Genomic DNA, 23,100 nt, shown 5'->3' with positions numbered 1-23,100 from the left:
TAACCAATGAATTGCTAGAGAGAATGCATGCAGCAAAACAAAGGAAGATAAAGCGACAACAGGTTATTCATGAAGCCCAAGAGGAAGCTAGAATTCGGGTGCTCAATCGTAAAGCTGCTCTCAAGAATTAACAAATACCAATTCCCATCAACACTTTAAGACTAGAAGATCGACAATGGGAATTACCTAAAGATGCAGTTTCAACAGATGACGACTGGTTAGATGGAATGGATCTCCATATCAAAGTGCAGCTCAACAATCATATCACCAATGCTTTGGTAGACACAGGAGCTAGAGTGCATGCAGTCAGTTATTCCACATACAAGAAAGCAAGAAGTCAAGCATTGACCGCAGGATTAACGACAATCAAAGGATGCAACAAGAACCCAACTCCAACATTGGGAGTAGTCAACTTGAACGTGGTAGTACATGGATGCTCATGTCCGCATCAGTTTGTATGCTTGCCAGATGAACACATGAATGAAACGATGATTCTTGGCATTCCTTGGATGCGTACATACAAAGCAGTACCAGATTGGGATACAAATCAGCTAAAGCTATCACTTAAGGGAGGGCAACTCATTGTTCCTATTGCACCTAGCAAAGAGGAATGGAAAAGATGCAATCAGAGTACCAATCCACAAAGTAAATCTTCTCCATCCCCTCGACAAACAAATGCTACAAGTAGCATGCAAGGAGTCAGGCAAATTTGGGTACCAAAGGCACAACTTGTGGATAAACCAAATCAGATCTGGGTGCCTAAAACTTCATCAAAGAAGTAGAAGACGGTTTCAAGGATTCGAGCACAGAATCGAGCATCTATGAACAAGGAACCTAACAAGAAAAAGGTATGGAAGAAAAAGAAGCACTCATCTTCTCCACACAACGTGAAACCAATCAAACAGTGGCGAGTTAAGTCTCAATAGACTCTCAAGAACCATGCACCAAGCAGACCATGCTACCAATGGCGAGAAAAAGCTCGACCATCGTCGTGCTTAAACACCCTCATGGTACTATCAAACAGAGAGCACAAAGGCTACAAGATTTGCTCTTTGGAAGACACCAGCAACAAACCTCGACATCGGAAACCCTTGAGTTATTTACTCAAGACCCAACTCTTGCACAACATATTGAGTTGAATTGCATTGATCTTCATATCATGGTAGAGCCAACCACGGCTATGCATAGACACAATTGTTCAACCCATGCACATAGTCGTCCCGGAGAATGCCATCTAGGAGGGGTGGAAGAATACTACTAAATACTAAGTAATTAAGGGCAATGTTTGAAGAGGGAGGAAAAAGTTTCATCTTAACGTGTGATTTTTGCAAAATTACCTAGTAATGCTCTTAAAATTCATCAACTGGGGAAAAGTCACTGATAATATCTTCCCGATGAGTGTAAATAGTGTATATACTATCAGAAAATCATAAAAAACAGTCCTTTTTTTGGTATTTTCCATCATTTTTACTACAGGAAGGCTTAAAAATGGAGAAATCCGACAAAAAAAAATAAAGCTATGTTTTTCAAGGGATTTTCTTAATTATTTGATTTTCACTTTGCTTTTTTAGAGCATTTTTCTATTTTCTTTGATTTTTCTAATAAAAAGGTCAAAAATTAATAATAATTAGCAAGAAAGCTCAGATGGAAAAACGGAAGACATGATGGTGATCAGAAAAACAAGGCGGACAAGCACAAAAATTTTCAACAAAATTAGAAGATGTAAGCGGGAAGCCTAAATTAGGCGGCCAAGCCTACTTCTGCAAAATTTTTGCAGAATGAGCTACTGGAATCCGATTTGGGAAATTTTCGAGCCTAACATAGATTTGATGGCCTAATAGGACTAACGGGGGAATGTGGGGAAATTTGGTTCAAGAAGTCCGGATATAGATAGCCACAGTAGGCTAAAACCACCTCATTTCCACTTGGAGCTTTGCAGAGAGAGCATTTCGGCTTCTTTTGTGCGTCATATCCGGAGCCTACAGTTGATCTTTTTCAGCGCTGTCTCACACGAGACATGAGGGGTAAGTTCCTTACTAATCAATGATCCATTTTGTACGGCCGGTAGCTAGTCTAAAGCCCTAGAAAAAACCCTAGAAGCCGAGCAGTGCACGAATACCTACGACCTAAAAGTGACCATAGCGGCCTGTCAGCTTGACCAAATCGGATGGGATTTGAACCATAGCATACCCTAACATAATAGAACCATTTCGTACCATCAAATGATCATTCGGCTGGGGTCAAGGGGGTCCTCAGTAGAGAATTAGGGTTTTTTGGGAACGGCCAGAATTCCGACCTAACTACACAGATGTTTTGCTAATGAAGTTCATAAACAATGTATATGATTGGTTTGGAGAAATCCATCAAGTAATGCCCTCGAAAAACGAAAAACGGCTCGAAGGTTACAAAGCGTCAAATTCGACATACGAGGCCAAACTGACTCCAAATGAGCCAGAATTGGACATGTAGCTCCATGATGATGTTATGGACAAGTCAAAAGCCTCAAAGTTGACCGACCAACCCAACAGACAGAGTAGTCACAAAAAACGGTGATTTTAGAGTCAACAGAGTACAAAAGTGATGCCGACATGACCAAACTTGACCAAATTCAATTTAGGACTTGTATTAGGTGTATGAAACATGTTTAGGTCAAAATTTATGTGAAATGCAAAGTTTTTGTCAGTGTTGTAAATAACCGCGATTATTTATTTTTGCAACATTTTTGCATGGAAATTGTCAATTCACCTCACCTATCATGTGTACACACCTATTACATGCCAAAAATCAAGTATGAGCTAAAATGACCACCCTTTACTTGCAAAATTGCCAAAAAATGCAAAGAAGTTTGTGAAAGCCAAAATTTGGGTCATGAACAACTTTTCTTGATTCAAATCACCTCATTATTCATACCCAAGGTCTATACCATGCCTAGAACCAGTCTATGCCAAAATATATCATTTTGGGAGGAAAAGTTAGTAATCACGATTATTTACTTTTTGGCCAAAATGGTGCAATTTTGAAAATGTGTAATCATACATCCAAAGTACATTATGCGATAAGCCCACTAGCCAATTTTGAGTCAATTTGGATTTCAAAATCTCAAATTTCCTTTATATCTACTGTTTCAGAGACCTAAAGCCAAAATCTGGTACCATTTTCAACCTATACATCCAAATGAGCCCAAATTTCCCTCAAAGCATGTAATTCATACTTCAAGCCTATTAAGCCAAAATTGCAAAAAAGTTGAAAATTTTCCCAGGTGTAAATAATCACGATCATTTACTTTGGTTGCAAATTTTTGTTTTGACCATACAGTTTTGTTCCTTGCATGATTTTATGCATCTTTTCTTGTTCAAAAATTGATTTGAAGCAATTTGGACCAAATTATCAACATGTCAGTCTAAAAGGACATTCTGGAGAAAAAAATCTGCCAACTCCGCTAACTTTGCACTTTATTCACTGAATAGGAGCAATGCAAGCCGCGGAGAAGGCCAAGAAGAAGTTAAACCAAAAGGAGAAACTGTGAGAACTGCCCCCGTATCAACTGGGACCCGAGTCAGTAAAGGCAGCAAAGGCATCTTATATTTCTAAAGAGCAGTTAGAAGAACACCACACCACGGTCTTCATGGGTAGATTTAAGAGTGAAGAAGGGCATCCGGTGGAGTTGCAGCTCTTGCCCAAAGAGGTTTATGATGTCGCAGCAAAGCCAGAAACCAAAGAGGCTAAACGCAGGTTGAGACTCCAACACTTCTATGAACAAGAACCCTGCAGAGTAGACTTTGAGAAAGCTTACGAGCTTCTGTCCACCAGCAAGGAAGACGAAACTGCCCAACTCTCAGACAACCAAGGAAACAAGGTAGAGGTTGTGATTACAAAGGAAATAGTGGCAGAGGCACTCAGATTGCCCACTGACGGGATGACCATGCGGGCAAGAGATAGGAAAACAGCGGGCACGTTTACAAAGGAAACAATTGCGGCTACATTTGCCAATCTCATCCACAAGCAGGTGGAAGAGCCAGCCCGTTTGTACCATCAACATTTCCATTTCCTGGCGAAAAAGCCACCAAGGTACACTACACCAAATCACGCCATGGCCACCACTTTTACACAAGTTCTAAAGTCAACCACCAGACAACCTGTGGACCACACGCAATATGTGTTAACAACATTGAAAGCCACCAAGAAGGAGGGAAAGATAACCTACTTGGGCTCACCTGAAGTCTTCACCAGAATAGCCTATCATGCAATCGGCATGGCCGACAACCTACCGCCTGCCCCGGATCAGAACACATGGATCTTGGCAGCTCCACCCTCTCCAAGATCTACAAGATCTGGTAAGCGATCATTTAAATCAGGTGATGAGTCCAATGACAGTTCATCCGAGCAGCAGAGCAGTGAAAGCTCTGACAATGAAGAAAAAATAGCTAGGAGGGAAGAAATGAAGCGAAAAGCTGTGGCTGCTCACCAAGAGGAGCCAACTCAAAAGCAAGCGAGATTTGAAAGAGAAAAATAGGCGTATCAGCGCACTAGGCAAGTGCAGGGAAAAGACCCAAAAAAGTGGGTACCCACCGGCTTGAAGGGACTTCGAATGAAACATCATTCAAGGAAAGAGGCCGAGGATCCCAAGGATCGTTTAGAAAGAATCTACCAAGAGACAGAGGCTTTGAAGCTGAAAGAGGCGGAAGAAGCGGCTAAGAAAGTTGAAGAAGTGGCAACTCAAGAGCAAGGCCAGGCATCTCCCCGACCCACCTCACGGCCGCCAGAACAACAGGATCAGCCCATGCCCACTCCACCATCATCACCGCCAGGCCAAGAGACCACTGAAGAGGCCGAGACTGACAAGGCAACAGAGTCTGAGTTCACCCACCAAACGGAAGCTAAACAGCAAATTGACCACGACGATCAACATAAAGAAAAGGAAGCTGAACTAGAACAGACAGCCGAGGAAACTCACAAGCCGACAGATGAAACTGATAAAGAAGAAGATACAGAAAAAGAGCAAACCACTACACATGAGGAAGTAACCAAAACTGAGACGCTGGAAAGGCATGCAACCGTGGAAACAAAAAGGGTTGAGACCACACAAGTTGTTTCCACTCAGTTAGAATTTACCGAGGTTTCAAAACCTCAGGATGGCAAAGGAGAAGCAACCACCTCTATAGAAACACCAACAATAACAACACAGCAAGAAGCAAAACAAGAGGCTGCCGGCACATCCGAACTAGTAAGACAAGAGGAGTGGCAGTCCAATGATGAAGTCATTCTACAAGTGAACGAGTATGCAAGGCAGATGAAAATCATGACAGAAAAACTCCACTCAGCAGCCTTTAACCCGCAGTACTAAAGCCAAAGAATTAGAAATGGTCATCGGTGCTCTTCAAGGCGAGCTCGACAGCAGAATGACTACTATTACAGATCTCCAAAGGAAAGTACAAGAGCTCAAGACTGAAGCACAACATCATCAAATAGCACGAGACAGCCAACAAAAGGAAATGGAGGAGTTGGGTGACCTCCCGACTAAGCTATCTGATTCCTGCAAAGTGAAAGATGAGCAGTTGACAAAAGTGACAAATGAACTTCTCACCACCTCTTTGTCCGCTCAAAAGATTCAAGTACAATTAGATGTAGCAAACGCATCACTGCAGTATTCGGAACAAAGGATTAATGATCATGCCACTTTCTTGCGGCAATTAAGAGAAAATCCAGCCATGGCCTCGATCAAGGGAACAAATGAGGTGTATAAAGCACTTGAAAAGAAAAACAGAGATTTAGAGCTGGAGTTGAAGCTGGAGCAGTCCCAACGGAGAGACCTTGCGCTCATGCGGGTCCAAAGAGAGGAGGAGTTCCTTAAAGAGATTGCAGAATTGAAAAGAGTAAACCAGCTCCTCAGAGATGGAAATCCAGATATACAGGAGGAGGCAGGCTCTTCAGAGCCGTCCCAAGTCGAAATCCCCTCGGTCTCATTTTCTGATTTTGAGACACAGTCTACAGCAGAGCCGAGTGGGGGAGAAGATTTTCAAATCCAAATCACAGAGGAAGACACAGTGCCGATGGTCCAACTGTCAAAGGCTGAAGAATATGCACTAAAGGAGAAGATCGCCTTGGAGGTAGATGAACAGTGGAAGGCAGCTATGGATTGGGAGTTGAGAGGTTTACACTCTGTCAACGTCACACAGTTCACTCCCAATCAAGTCAATGCTCAATGGCACCAACAATCCCTTCCATACCCTCTCATCAAGGTTGATCTCTTATAGGTAAAGGAAAGATTATACCGAGATATGCAAGAAGATGGCGCAGATCAAGACCACCCGAAGTGGCGGCTAAGCTGGTTGAACAAGAATCCAAGATACTTGATTCTATTCACGAAAGCACCTGCGGCCATACAGAAAGATCCAACATTTTGTCCTGTACCTCGAGTAAGGACATGGCAAGCACACGAAGCACTGCAGAAGAAGAGGCCAACATGGCTAAACTTTCTGAGGCTGCCAGCTCCTGAGAGAGGTCAAGCAACAGAAGAATACATGGTGAAAACCCTAACGGGCGCCATGACATTCTTCAAAAGTCTGCCAGATCTCTCCTGCGCAATGCTTTACAAAATCTACAGGATGCTACTTACTTGCATACAAGTCTTCAATGATCCTGAGCAGACAGGAGCCCCATGGCTCTCATTTTTGGAAGGAAACAAAGGCCTTTGCTATGATCTAAGTGGGCAGCCCTCAGAGGAAGTTCTTTATGGCTTTTACGTCCGATGCATGTTTCTGTCCTCGCACAATATGCTAGCTTTTGAGGAGGCCTTCTACACTGGATTTTTCACCTGGCGAACGAAGATATTTGCACTGGTGATAAGCAACCTCACTGCCAGATTTGTAGGCTACTCGGCAGTAGAACTCAAAAACAAAGTCACCATCCAGTTTTTGCAAGTGCCAGACAAAGAACGCAAAATCAGATTTGAAAAAGCACTGGAAGCACTGAAGGACCACCTCGCCCGCCGTCAACCCGAAGATTACTTCAGCCCTAAAGCTGTGTCAAGGGACGACACAGGCGAGGAGGGGGGGAATGTTAGCAGCAACCTAACGTGGACACCATTTTTCGGAGTTCTCCTTGTACAAACAATTATTATTTTGATAAATTGGGAATATTGTAACTCCTGTTTTCTTGATAAACCTTGGAATTAATGAGCCGGGGCTACAAGCTTCCAGATTGTATTAGCCATTCAATTCCCATCGTTGGTAGAACTCCAGATTATTACTTTTGACCACCCAAAAACCTTGGCTAAGGTATAAAAGCCAATTTTTGTAAGTTTTTTTTGGATAAAAAATACACAGCGTGAGCTAATGGCGCTCACTTCTCTCCTTCTCGTGCTTCCTACTCCCTCTCCGGTTGTCACATTGCGAATGCGTTTGTTGCATTGCAACCGTAGGTAAGAGCTCTACGCATTGACGTAAGCCATTCACAGTATTTCGTAGCTTTTGGCGTCATCGACCCGCAGCCTAACCCGCGGCCTAATTTCATCATAATTAGGAATTTACACTTTTGAATCGAAAACTAAGCATAGGCGGGGTATTGGGGCATCATTGCTAAGCATTTAGATGCATTCTGGGTCGAAAACGACTAGGTCAAAAATCCACTGCTGTTAATAATCGCGATTTTGGAACTTGACCTAAAGTGGGATTTGAGACCATAGGCATGTGTGCTTAGGTCTTGTAAACTTGTCCTAGAAGTTTCGTTACGTTTGGATGTCATTTGATGCTGTAATGGATGTGATTTGCATGCCAATGAGCGATTGGTTTTTGGTGATTTCAGTCACTTGAGTGTAGCCTGAGTTAGATGCAAGTTGTTAGTTGTTTTCCAAGAGATTGACAACCTCTTGTAGCCTCTATGCACTAGTCGAGTCAACTTCGTCCCATGGTTTGACAAATTAATCGTGGTTCTCACTAATACTGCAATAAGATAGGATGGTGAGGTTAGACATGCGTCCCACATTCCCATCCCCTTCTCCTTCCCTCTCTTGCACTACCGCACAATGGATCTACACTCCTTTAGCACAAGGCTAGCCCACCACTGACATGATGAAACATGCCTTAACTTTGAGGACTCTATAAAATCTTCATCTCCAAAGGTGGCATCAAATTGCTGGATGAAGGTTAGAACTTATTTGAGGAATTTCTAATAACTCTTTAGTATCCATGGACCAATTGCAAGGAAGCAAGAGATTTCCTTCACTCTATCTCTGGGGAGTGAATTAGATTGTCCTTTAGCCATGGCAAGTGCCTATTGCCACTCCTAAACATGTAAAGGAAATTTTCTTGTGACTCTAAAATCGTTCTAAAGCTTGTTTTGGATGGCAAACTGCAATACAAGCGAATGACCAGATTAATCTGTCTATAGAGGAGTTGGCTCTAAGGAGTATTATATCCTAGAGGAGAGCTTGTCAAGCAGCTACTTGAGTGAAAGAGCCATTGGGCAATATAACTTTCAAACCCCTCAAGTGAAAGAGGTCTTTCTAGGACTACGCTTTGGCCCCTCAGCCTGTGCTTAACAAATTTTGAATACACAAATTAGTGTTATTTATCTTTATTGTTGGTGCCTTTTTTCACCCAATTTATATTAAAAGAGCCCAACATTTGAGTTAGTTGTCTCAGTTTTCCTAATTGCAAGGACTCTCTCCCCAAATGATATTCTTCATGGCCTATTACCAGTTTGTGAGTTTAAAGGTAGATTCAAGGAGCTTCTATCAAGAGAATTGCTAGCAAATGCATGGAAGGAACGGAGCAAAATACAAAGAAAACCTTTAAACCAATTCCCACACACAAACAAGATTATATAAGTCCTTTCTCCTTAAGAAAAGCTTTTGAGGAAGTGTATTTCTATGCATGAATAAGAGATGGTCTTTTAGATGATGTGCCAATAGGCCAAACAAGTAGAGCATTTGAAGGGTCAAGTGGTAAAGCCTCCAAATAATGAATGCCTAGAAATGGGAAGTTGCAGGTCCTTGGAGTGTTATTTTTGTAAGCATGACCCCGTGTGTTTGAAGAGTGCCCCACAAATTGCTTACTATTTCATGCCAATGGACTTATGACATAGTAGGCTCTTCGTGTACCATGTAAACCATAGGCACATCATTTAAAAGTCTATGTCTCTAGCCTTTATTAGAAATATTAAAACACTGGTGTCTAAAGTGGCTAGCATGGACAATAGGATTGAGCCTAGGAATGTGGAAATGATCCTTGTCAAGGAGTTGGTGATGACACTCTTGCTTTTGGAGAGTTCCTTAGTGAGAAAGAGCTCAAGGAGATGTCCCAAGAGATCCTCACCTTGATTAACCTCAAAAAGTAAGTCTCTATTATCTAGTTAAAGGTCCATTTTTCTCTAGGTTTTAGAAGTTTCAATTGCCTCTTGATGTGTATAGCCTGTGCTTTAATTAGCAGGTATGATGCAATTATACATCTCAATAGGAAATAACATTTCCAATTCTTCCATGGGTCAAGATTTCCATTGCAAGTAGCCTCATTAGAGGAACACTGCTATATCTTCAAGCCGTCCATGGGCCCTAGTTCAAGAATGGGTATGGTCTATGGAATGGACATGGATGGTCAAAGGGATCTTCACCATTCATGGGTTTGCTTTGATCATGTCCACCGGGTGGACAATGGATGACACACAAGGGGCACTCATGTTTATGATCTCATTCCCTTCTTTTAAGCATTGGATTTGAGGTGTTTAAACTTTGTGCCCTTTTCCCAATACCTGGGGTGCACAATGGGGAAAGATATCCTCATTGTCTTGATAGTCAAGTATTCCATTCAGTAGACCAAGACAAAGGGATACTGATGAAGAAGCAGTTTTGGTAAGTTTTGAGACCATTAGGAGAGGGGGAGAGATAATATAGATCAAATGCTCTCAAGCACAATTCTTGGCAAAAGATGAGCAAGCACTAGACATTCTTTTCACATGTGACATTAGTAGGAGACAATTATGTCCACTACTTGAATGATTGTACTACTTCCTATGATGCATGGATCATTTAGAGAGACATTTTGGAGCCATAGCCAAACACTCTAAAATCCCTCAAGATGTAGCTCTATGGACTAATGATGGTACTGGGATAAGATCTTGCTTCTCTTTTGAATTGAATGAAGAGAATTTGCACCCAATTGGCATACATAAAGTCTCCAATAGACAATGAAGACCAAGTAGATGTACTATTGAAAGTGGTACCTAATGCAGATTATGGTCAAATTGTCACCTAATGAGAGATACCCCTCCCCAGGGGTCTATGAAAAAAATATACAATTCACACTTTTATACAATTTCAATATACATCAAAGTTGTGGAAGCGTTTGCATTGCATAGGGGTCATCCAACCCTTGAAGCACTAACCGTGTAGATAAGCCTAACAAAAAAGAAAACCTAGGCAGCATCCCCGATCCAGCAAAGCCCCAAGTCATCGACCCTTTTGTCTAAGTCTAAGCAATGTAGGGGATCCTAGTCTTACAACAACACTCCCATGAGAGACATAACACATGAGTCCAATCACAATAACATCTTCCATATACACAAATAATCTTTTCCAGGCAGTCACATTATATAGGGTCTCTACCCTTACACGTCCACCATAGATCATCAAAACCACTTCATGATCCAATCCAAAACCATAAACCATAATCCAATCTTATCACAGGGGTGAGCACTCCACCCAACTCAAGGTGATATACATCCAATCCTGCAAAACCACTTTACCACATAACATGGCCGCAAAATTTTTGATAGCACAACCATATCTTAAAAAAAGATCTAAGAGACACACAACAAAACCACAACCATAACCCATGAGGGATCTCAGCCCTTGACCATAAACTATATTCTATACTGAACCAACTCCCACACTTGGAGTTCGATATATCCACTGCAATAAAACTGAGCCCACACACATGGCTCTTAAGATATGAGTGTTTTATGCATAAAATATGTGTGACTAGAAGCTAAAAATGACTTCAAAATCCAATTTCAACAATGCTTGACCATGCATAAGTGATGCACTATGACCGCACCTCACCCCCTAGCACACAGAGTTAGTTTTTCATCTTAAAGGGTGAAAATCAACATACACTTGCACATGAGGGTTACACATCCATCTGTGAGGTTTCCTAAATCACATGACATCATTCCATTGACATAAACATGGTGCAAAACAGTCACCTCACTTTGATCAACGATAAACTATAACATCACATATGTGAAAAAAAACATTGCCATTTTAGAGTGCATGCATAACACACAAATGATAGTAGCTGACCTCAAAAAAATGCATCAAGCTCAGTCCCATAATATAGACTAACACCTTATCATATCACTTTGCCCATACAAGACTCATGCAACAAGCGGTAACACAATAAGAAGGCCACCTAATTCATGTTTGCCCGCACTGTTCGGGTTGGCTAACCATATATCCCCATGTCAGCTTATGGACATCAAACACTTGAAATCAAATCACCAAAAAAACCATAAAGTATTCATGAATAAATCATCTAATTCCTGTCATATGGTACTCCCCCTTGGTACTACCTCTACACGCGTAGGTAACCTCATGCATGGAACGATTAATAACTCGCACTCACAAAGTGATCTTAGAGACTTAAATACATTTATCAAAAAGGTCAATCAAGATTTTTATTTCTCTAAGTGGGTTCTCTCATCCGATGAGTCTATATAGTGGTTCTCCAAGGAGCATGGGTTCCAATATTTTGATTGTGCAATGGGCAACAATCTATTTTTTGACCAGATATTTTTTCTTATGTGAAATTTTCACATGACACATGGAATGAAAATGTTCTAAATGATGTGATTAATCTCTGATTTAAAGGGTTTGACCTGATTCACAGCAGTTTGAGAGATAGGACCAAAATAGTGTTCCTATCGCCTACGTGAAGTGAAACGAAAAGCGCTTTTTGTGTACGTATATACATGACCATAAGCACATCCTGTACATAGATCAACGTGCTAAACATGATGAAACAAACATGGAGCATTCTCATACACACTCAAAAAGTCCTTACATGCCCTCATATACGATAAAGAAACCACCGAGGGAGTAGTTACTCAAAAAACAAAGTAGAGAGAGGAAGAGATGATGGCTATGGAGTTTAGAGCTTCTTACCGTTCTTTAGGAGTGATTACAGGCTCCAAAAGGCTTCTTCCTTTGCTGTTGTTTGCAAGAGAGCGGTGATGAGAGCTATGTTGAAGTTTTCATCATGAAGTCATTGGAGAACATGCACACCATGAAAAGAGAAGAGAAGATAGTAAACAAGTAGAAAGGAAATGTTTTTCTTCTTCTTCTTCTTCTTCCCGCAAACGAGAGAGAAGATCTTATGGAGATGGTGATGGAGAGCTTGTACCACTCCGTATAATCCATAGGCATTGTCGTGCAGTAGTAATCGCAACAATCGGCACTTAAAATTTAGCACTCTATGCCAATTTATAGCTGCAAGGCGAGGCAAGAGTGTGCCCCAAGCAATAGGTAGTGCCCCCTCTTCTGCGTGGAATAGCTGCATGCTTGTGGGAACTTTGCTAAAATTATGGCAGTCAACTCTCGTGCTTACCATTTAATTTTTACAGTAAAAAATGACTAATTGGCTAGTATCCCGACAACTAATGTGACCATGACTAGACTATGGTGCATCATGATGCCCTGGTGTATTTTTGGACTGTTTTTTACAAAAATAATTCTCTTAAAAATCTTGTTTCTTCAGATGGTCATTTTTAAATCCGACGATGACTAAACATAGTACTTTTTGTATTTAGGTCATCCTAAAAAGCATGTTGCTTTTCAAAAATGTCGAAAAGCACAAAAAGATAAAAATAACATAAATATTAAAATTTCTAAAATTGAACCATGGGTTCCCCTCGTCCACCGAAATAAGAAGGCGGGCTTGCTTTTCACTAAAAAGCACTAAAAATCATAAAAAGCTAAAAATAGTGTGAAAAGCTTGCAAAAAGCAGATTTTTACAAATCCATAGCAACAAAATATAAGCTAAAGATGAAATCTTGTACCTGGAGAGGGACCTTGTCCACTATGCCCATTGGGTTCTAGTTGGACAATGTTCCTATGAAGGGAGCAATGTGGGTATGGTGTAGACCTAAGGCCAACATAGTGAACTCCGACATCAAATTGATGCAAGATCCACCATTGACTATGCCACCGGAGAATTGGCACCCAAGAATAGATACAATTAGACGAGGACTCCTGTAATTGGTGAGGAGAGCGGCGAGATAGGAAATCATGTAGGACTCTTAGGGCTATACAGGGAACTGCCCGACTAGGCCCTGCACCCGAGTACAGAGACTGAATGACTATAAGGGTGTCACTTCTTAAATTTTCATCGATCTTTAGCATGTCATAAAGGGAAACCTGCTGAAAGGTGTTCCTCAGGATAGTCTCTGCTGTAGGCTTCTAGCTTGTAGGCAAGGCGTGTTCTAAGACTTTAATCTACTGCAAGTCAGCCACTTCTTCCAAGAAGCCACATATTCCCTGTACCTGTAGCACAAAATGGGGTGATTGGATGAACAAGGTGGGGGACGAGGTGGTCTCTGCTCTTGCTGCATAGGGGTGGAAGTTGAGATGTAGAAGCTCTGAGGACATGAGGAGACACTAGCATGATAAAAACTTTGAGATGGAAAGACGTTTTGCATACCTTGCATAGTAGGAGGGGCTACCAGCAAAGGGGGCATGTGGTTTGGATGGCCATAGGGAGAAACCATTTTGGATGCAGGACCCAAGCCATTTGAAGCATAGGGGTGAGGCTCTGCTGTAATTGCCACAATCCCTTCAGATAGTAACACTCCATGTCACTATGGCCGTACTTCTCATTGAAATGACAGTAAGCTCAAAGCGGGAATTCTTGCGGAGGATGCTTGAGAGAACGGTAGGAGCTACACCAGACCATAGCCTTAGACTCCTGATAAGCCTTGAGCTCCTCCTGATCTCTCCTCATGAATATCTTGTTGTAACTTCACGGCTTTTGAGCTTCCAACGTAAAGAAGTCAATGGGTTAGAAGGAATTTCCAAAAATACTGAGGTGGTCTCTATGTGAGGGGAGTCAGTGAACAGCTTCCTAGCCCCTTCGTAGCAGCCGCAACAAACTCCTTCAGGGTGGCTTCAAGTCGGAGACTCTCTCAGAGCTTTTACTGAGAAATCTTGGGAAGAGCCTTCTCCACCCATTTCTTGACCATAAATTCTCTTGGTTGTTGAGGAAGCTTTGCGACCAGAGACTTTGTCCTTGTCATGAGTTCTGCAAAAGTCTCATGCGGCTATAGCACGAGGTTGGCCAACTGGTTTGAAAGCTTCAAAGAACTGCTTTCGTGATGTGGCCCAAGTCATAAATGGTTCTCAACAAACTGATTGTACCATTTATCGGCTAAGCCATCCAAGGTTGATAGGAAGAGCATTAGATAGGCATCTTCTCTGTTGAGCCCACGACCCTGTAGAGGGAGACAAATCTCCTAGCATGGTCATTTGCATCCTCTGTGGAGATTCCTCTAAAAGACAGAAACTTTATGTTCACCTTAGCCAGGACGCTTTTGAGCTCCTCCATGGCTGCCTGTTTAGGAACTTGTTGCTCAAGAGCTTATTGTAACATAGGGGGCAAGAATTGTACTAGGGAAGGTGACCTGGGAGGTGAAGGACTATTTGAGGGAGTGGAGGTAGCCACGTGGGAAATAGGGGTAACAGGACTGGTGGACTTCTACTTGGCACAAAGGGTTGGTGCTTTCTATGGGAGTACTTTACAAGACTCAGTAATGGACTTTGTTGATCTTTGGACTATCTCATATGTGTCATGCAGTGATTAGCAAGCTTTGGGCACTAAGACATTTAACTTAACTAGTCAAGACTCCACTAGAGAAGTGGGAATGACCAAGATAAGTGACTAGACCTGGGACGAGTGACAAGACCAGGGCGAGTGACTAGACTAGGACGAGAGACTAGACCAGTTGCTCTAGACTAAGCTGGACTAGACCAAGCTGGTCAAGGGGAAGCTAGACAAGACCAAGCTAGACCAGAGCAACCGAGACTAATAGACCAACACATGTGAGAGCTTAAACCAGCTAGCTCCTCGACCTGTAGGTGCAACTAAGTGAGACTTCAGTTGGGGTCCCACTGGGCGTGCCAAAAATGAGAACACCTGTAGCAAGAATAATGTATCATGCTCTTTGCCGTGGGTGCTCCTTAGTGCAATGTGCGTGAAATATCACTCCAATAGAATGAAAACACTATAGACAACAAACAATAAAACAAACAAGAAACTCAACAAGAAAACTTGAATAACATGGGACTCAACTAACTCAGATGAACCAGTACAGACTTTGAATCTGCCATGGCACCACACTTTGCTCCAAGCCCATAACTCACAGGTACAAAGGGGGTGTTGAGGCTCAAGATGTGCAAGGAGGGTACAGCATGTGATGCAGACTCGACATGACGCTAGACTCAAGATTCATAAACCATCTAGAATAGTCCTCTAGAGTCAAGAAAATGTGAGCAAATATACAACCCAAAAGGAAGCCAACAGATAACTCAAATATCTATGACTCTCTAGGTGCACCTATCCCCAACCTGTGGCAAAGAAGAAATGACCACGATGTCCTCTAAACCACCACTCTTGCCATGTGTCAAGTCCACCAAGTGTGAACCCACGACCATATGTAAATCTTGTCATTTTGTGTAGAGTGATACTGTAGCCCAGCTACATTGCTTCTCACATTTAGAATAAAGAGAGTACATTTTCACTCTTTGATTTAATAATGAATGTAAAGGAGACATCGGGCAAAGATGACTAGGAAATCTTGAATAATGCTTAAAAATTTCAAGAGGAAACTTGCCATAATACCCAGGTTAATGAACATAGTAAAGACTAGATTAATCAAATCAAGACATTATCTATTCACAATAGTTTAGCACTATGTTTTGAAGCATGGGAACTAACCCCAAGGCTAGGTAAGTCAAGAATGGCTATAAGATTAATAATAAAGAATGGGCTCTCAAGAATGTATCCTATGTACACAAAAGCATTCATAAAAAGGCATCTACTCCAAGCCTCTATACAATGTGAATAAAGTAGGCTCACCATAAGATGCACAAATGTAAGCCTTAGACCAAACAAGACTAAATGGAAAATTTGTAGCACGTCCTTCTTTGCTTCATGCATGCTTGACATATACGCTAGCTCCCATTAGCATGCATTAATCTATTGGCAAGCCATACAAGTTCTCATGGCACATTTGGACCAATGTGTCAACTCTAAAGCCAAGAGATGCATTTCAAAGTCCCTCAAGTAGTACAGTCTCCCTATAGGGGATCTTTTGATCCGAATTGCTCCAGGAAGGTACCATCACGCTCTATACACATAAAGGAACAAGACGAAAGCAAAAAATTCAACTCTTGGTGAAAAGTTTAGTATTGCGATATTGAACAATTAGATGAGTGTGACTTTTTATACCATCAAAGCTTTTATATTATGAGCAATGATACCACTTTGGATAAAAATAGACTCAGTGGCATTGCACATGGAGAAATACACACCGTTTAAAGAGTTCCTAGCCAAAAATACAACTAAGGACACTTTTGGGTGGATACATGATTAGGTGGTCCGGTTTTTGTCAATTGTTCATAATGGTATGAAAGCTACAAATTAGATGGACGATTAGAGTAAATTTAAGGATGGGGCATGTTGGTCATATTAGATGCTTTCCTATCCTCAAGTTACATACCTCTCTATACCCTTATATCTCGCAATTGCTAGAGGTATGCCATATAAAATAGTATTTAAGAGTATGGGTATTATAATGTTTGGGACAAGTTTTTTGGGCCACACTCATGCATCCACTCTTTTGAATCTTTAACTTTGCTCATTGTTGCATAAATGTGTTCTCTAGACCATGGGGAGTGTCAGTGAATTTGGACAAAAAATTTATTGTCATGATATCTAACTTAATTTCACAAGGGGGGTCTACACATCACCATTTTCTTCTATAGGTATTTCCACTATGCTCCATAAGTTTGGACACATTTAGTCTACCAAAACTCTATGAACCAAAGTGAGAGGCCAATTTCAAATCCGCCAAGCAAAAAATGGGCCTAACGCTGCATCCAATGGTCTAAACACATCCAAAATCTCTCAAGAATCTTGTTATTATGTGTACAATCAAATGCCAATGCCACATCCAGGGTAAAGTTTAGTATCATGATACTGAACTATCCTTCTTTAGGGGAAAATCTCATCATCAGTGGCTTGGGTACTGTTTGGTAAGTCCCCTCATCAAGTTTTAACCAATTTGGATACACAAATATTCATTAAACACACGAAAAATCAATTTCAAAGTCTATCACTTTGGTTTTGGACTTCTCACTAACTTTTAGTGCTCCAAATCACTTAGGATTGCTTGTGAATCACCAAGGACACTTGAACATCCAAGTCATGTGAAAAAAATTAGAAAAAATTTGTAATAATTTAGTATTGCAATACTACACAAATGTTCCACTTATTTCTTTTCAAATCCTTGTGCACTACTGTATTTCTATAGACATGTTTTGCATCATAAAGTAAGATTTTGAGGCTGAATTTCAAAATTGCTAAAGGTAGCCCACTAGTAAAAAGAAACAACTCTAAAAGTTAGGCTTTGACACTTGAAAAATTTAGGCATCATGGCTAATAAGGGGAGAACACAAGAGAAAAATACCACATTGTAGGATAGGCTGTCAGATTCGCAACCCTATCAATAAGAAGAATAGTATATCAAGCAAGCCACTACCTACTAGTTTGATAAGTATATGTAGATGCACTCAACTACTATCTTTCAAGGCAATGTCCAAGATTCACAAGGGACTCTAGAGAAGCCAACACTTATGCCAAAGGAAGTGGGAGATTTACCAAAGAAGAAGGAGGTCAAGAAGATCTTCGAAAGGGTTGAATTACAACCTTTCAAGGTAGAAAAACACAACGGAAAGTACTAAAAAGTTTGAACTTCAACCACCTTTGCAAACTTGATAAGGAGAGAGTTAGAGGTGGCCTTGAGGCTATATAAAAAACACTCAAACTTTGCAAAGACATAGGTACACTAACCCAAATTAGGCAATAGCCACCACCATAACACATGAAATTAGAAGTGGTGAAGCTCTCACATGAATAGCTTACCATGCATTGAATATGGATAATAATCTACTACCCACATTTGAGAGGAGAATCTTGCTACAACTCAAAGATGAAGTGCTGAAGAAAGCACCAAGACCATCAACATGATTATGAGGGGAAGTTAAAGATTGTACACTTATCAAGGAAAGAAGAAGCTTTTGACCACCACACTGAAAAGGAAGTCTCTACAAATGAAGATGAAGACGACCACACTGAAAAGGAAGGCTCTAAAAATGCAGATGAAGAAATGGAATCACTGCTATCCACAATCAAAATCATAACCATAATCCATGAGGGATCTCAACCCTTGACCGTAAACCATCATTCTTAATGAACTGACTCCCACACTTGGAGTTTGACATATCCACTACAATCAAACTGAGCCCGCACATGTAGTGCTTGAGACATGAACTTTTTATGCATAAAATGAGTCTGACCAGTGATTAAACATAACTTAAAAATCTCATTTTGACAACGTCTAAACATACATAAGTGATGCACTATGACTGCACCTCACCTCCCTAGCACATAGAGCTAGTTTTGACCTAGAAGGGTGGAAAACAATATATACACATGCACATGGGGCATAGATATCATCCATCCATGAGGCTCCATACATCATATAGGTAACCCATGAGCTTAGTTCAAACTAGCCCCTACCCTCTAGCCCTTGGCCTAACATTACTCCCCCCCTTGGAGAAGCATTTTTGTCCTTGAAAACAAAAGTGGGAATTTTTTTCTTAAGAACAGTAATGTTTTCCCAAGTGGCACCTTCTTCAGCATGTCTTTCTACTTGACTAATGCTTGTTGATGCACATGATGATGCATAAGCATATCATGATAGTCAAGTATATGCTAAGGTTCATGCGGCTAGGTTGGAGGTTCAATGAAATTAACCAAAATCTGTGGGTCAATGACATTGTCATCCCTATGGAAGCGTTATGTAAACGAATTACATGAAATACCGGATGAATGAGAGAGTGCAGAGGTATGAGAGTTTGTAGGCCATATTTCCAACTTGCTCGAGTATTTTAAACAGCCCACAATCACAATATCTTGGAGACGATTTAGGTATTGGCCTAGTCTTCAAACTTTTTGAATGCTCTGGCACATGTAAAAGTACCTCTTCCCTTTTTGTGAAGGTAACTTGCTGACGTTTCTCATCCACATACTTTTTGTACCGATCTATGCTTGTCAAACATTTTGATGAGAAAGTCTCATTATATCCACGTGGTCTTGGAGAAAATCCTTGACTTTCTAAAGTTTCTCAGCTGCCAATCCCGCCGTAACTAGTGACCTAGGTTGACAACCATACATAAGCATGAAAGACTAAAACTAGTCATCACATGCTTGACACTATTGTAAGAAAACTTGAGAAGAGGGAGATAATCTTTCCATTCTCATTGGTTTTTGCTAACGTATGCTCTTAGCATATCCTCTAGCACTTGATTAACACATCAGTCTAACCATCCATTTGAAAATGATTTTGTAGTATTAATATTGAGTTGTGTATCCAATCGTTTAAATACAACCCTCCAAAAATGACTATTGAACTTGGGATCATGGTCATGCTGGGAAACCCGTGCATGTTGACTCTTTTCTTTCTTGTGTCGTATGAAATGCAAGCAAGGAAATGCTTTAAACTTGCAACCATGCATCCTTGTGGTTGCTTGTCTGCAACAACACTCCTTTTTGGTCGCTTCACGTCTTCCTCAAGCTGCCTATTGGAGAAGGCATAGTGGGCCTCCTTTGGCCATATTTCCCTCATCTCTGGCTGAAAGTACTAAAGTGAATCCATCCAACTTCAAGAACTTTCCATACTTAATCAGACTCTCTCTCTACCTAGGCATTGTAACCTGCTTTGATACCATGTGAAAAAATTATAGAAGTATGTATGGATCTTTGTGCCAAGATATATGAGAGAGGAGAGCCAATATGTAATCAAATGTATAAGAGAGACAATGGTATAATGAGAGGAATACCTTTATTCATAAGCAAACTACCTTGGATACAATGTTGGTACTCGGGTAACAAAATTGGCACTGAAAATTACCAAACTTAGTACTATAATAGATTTTAATAGTACCAATAACAAAGAGTTAGTACCAAACATATATTTTGGTACTCTGAAAGTACCAAAGTTTGGTACTGTGAATCACCTTGATACACAACACTAATACTAACAAAGAGAATAAAAGGTTGATCCCCAAACCCAGTGCTAATGCTATAGATCCAAATACAAGCAGTGTGTTTCTAGATACAACATTCTATACAAGATGTTCTAATTTCTTACAATGTCTCTCAGCTATCACTCCATCTTCACTTTCTTCACTCTCTATGTCAATACTAAGGTGTGAGTGTGTTTCTTAGTAACATCACTTCAAAACCTTGCTAAGATCACTACAAAATGTGTAGTGGCATCCTTGCTCTAGCCCAATATCATCTTGGAACTGAGGTTCTCAGTAACATCACTTCATAACCTTACTAAGCTCACTACATAATGTGAAGTGGAATCCTTGCTCTAACCCAATATCATCTTGGAACTGGGCACCAATACTAGGCTCTTGGCACTACAATACTCCTAGATACTTAGTGTGCACAAAAGGACTACTGCAGTGTGCTCTGTTGCACTCTTTATAGCTGTTGTAGATGACTCCTCCCAGTGAATTTTGGGGATTTATTTGGTAAGTAGATCCTCCATGATGAGGGGACATTTATTCTTTACACTTCATCAAGAGATCATGGGTGTATCCCATGGTAGGTAGCTCTCAAGATGGTATGTTGGCTCCTCTTTGTAGTCTGCTACTCTAGAAGCAGCCAACTTGGTGCCTTCACCAAAAATGGTAGGAGTGAAATTAAGATAAATTCTCATGCAAGATTTAGTCCATATTGAGTAGAGCAACTTCTCTTTGTATTGATCCATGAGATCACCATTGTAGGTGGTTGATAACACTCCTACAATTTTGCTGCTGCTGAACATCTTAAAATTTCTCTTGACTTTTAGGTACTTTTCTTCCCAACTGCTTGGTAATCACTATAGACTCTTCCCACGCCTAGATTTGATGATGTAGATGATTTCGATCATCCAAATCATGCAAACCTACCTATGCCAACATGATTGAACCTTTGTTTCTACCTTATTGATGAAGATGTGTTGGAATTGAAACTTTAACATTAGCTACTCTTTATCTTGAGAAATCTTAGTTTTAGATGAACTAGAGTCTAATGAAGTTCCTTTTGAGGAAATTTCATTGGATTTGGCCTTCCTTCTTGATAACCCAAGACTGATTCCCAAATGTGGTTGTGTAACCCAAGTCATTTAGCTTTCCCAATGAGATCAAGCTCTTTGCTAACTCAAGAACATGTTGACATTCTTAAGCATGAACTTTGTGCCATTAGAGAGTACCACCTTTATATCTCAAATCACAACAATATCAAGCATATAATAATCACCTAACATGACTATACCTTGTTAGCACTTTGCAGAGGAGGAAAACCACTCTCTATGTGGATATAACATGAAAATCAACACCAAAGTCAATTATGTGCATAACTGGTCTCATGCATAACAAGACCATCTTCTTTAAGATCTAATGTAAAGACCAAAATATCCCCAACATAAGTCATAGTCTTATGGTACTCTGCAACATTGATCTCTTTCACCTTAGCTTCTTGTCATCATGAGACTTATTTTCTTGCTATGTAGCATGACATTATTTAAGTTCATGTGTCACTTTCTATGGCAACAATAGCACTCAACATCATACATAGAAGCATAAAATTTGATGTGAAAGTTCTTGCATTCTTTGGACTTTGCACAATCATGAGCGCAACCTCTATCTCAATGAGAGTGAGCAACATAAGCATCACCAAACTTGGTAGGCTCAATAGACTTCATGCAAATCTCTTGAGTGAGCAAACTACCAATGACATCATTGTAGACAAACTTGCAATTAGGTGTCAAATTACTTACGATTGTACAGAACATATCCCATGAGGAAGGTAAGAAACAGAACAAGAAAACAGATTGGACTTCATCGTTGAAGTTAAGTCCTTGTGAATTCAATTGGCTGAAAGTGATGCTAAACCCTCATTCAAGTGTCTTGGCACACTACCACTTTCCTTCATATGTAGCTCATCAAGCTTCTTCATCAAGTTAACTTTGTTACTAGCCGTCTTTCCCTCATGAGTGTTGCATAACTTCTACCATAGATAATGAGTGGTGTCTTTACCCACAATAGCAAAGAACACTGAATCTGCAAGGTGTAAACAAATGGTAGACCTTGCTTTTGCATCAAATGATTTCCAATGGGCATCTGTGTGAGGATCACCCTCTTGACATGCAAAAAATGGCTCCAACTAGTTCTTTTGAATCAATACATCCTCGATTTGTTCTTTCTAGATGGATAAGTTTGTGCGATCAAACTTCTAGACATCCTTTTTGAAAGACAAGTCCATAACTACCAAGAGTCAATTTTATAGCGGAAATTTAGGAAAATTTGGTAGATATTTTCGAATAAATGCAACAAAATATCAACAAAAAAATGACTCAATAAAGCTATCAAAACACTAACACTATGCATAGAGAGTATCTCATTGATAGAATGTATTAAATCTTATCCAAATTGATCAAATATGACCCGCCAACATGGAATACAAAGCAAAGAAAAACCTCATGCAAGACCCGCATGATAAAACCTTGGTAAACCTTGGTAGGTGCTTTATTGGGAAATTTAGGAAAATCTTGGTAGATATTTTCGAATAAATGCAACAAAAATATCAACAAAAAAATGACTCAATAAAGCTGTCAAAACACTAACACTATGCATAGAGAGTATCTCATTGATAAAATCTTATCCAAATTGATCAAATATGACCCACCAACATGGAATTCATGCAAGACCTGCATGATAC

The sequence above is a fragment of the Adiantum capillus-veneris genome, chromosome 26, assembly GCF_014529385.1.
Source record: "Adiantum capillus-veneris isolate H3 chromosome 26, ASM1452938v2, whole genome shotgun sequence".
Lineage (NCBI taxonomy): Eukaryota > Viridiplantae > Streptophyta > Polypodiopsida > Polypodiales > Pteridaceae > Adiantum > Adiantum capillus-veneris.
This window is presented reverse-complemented; position numbering follows the sequence as displayed.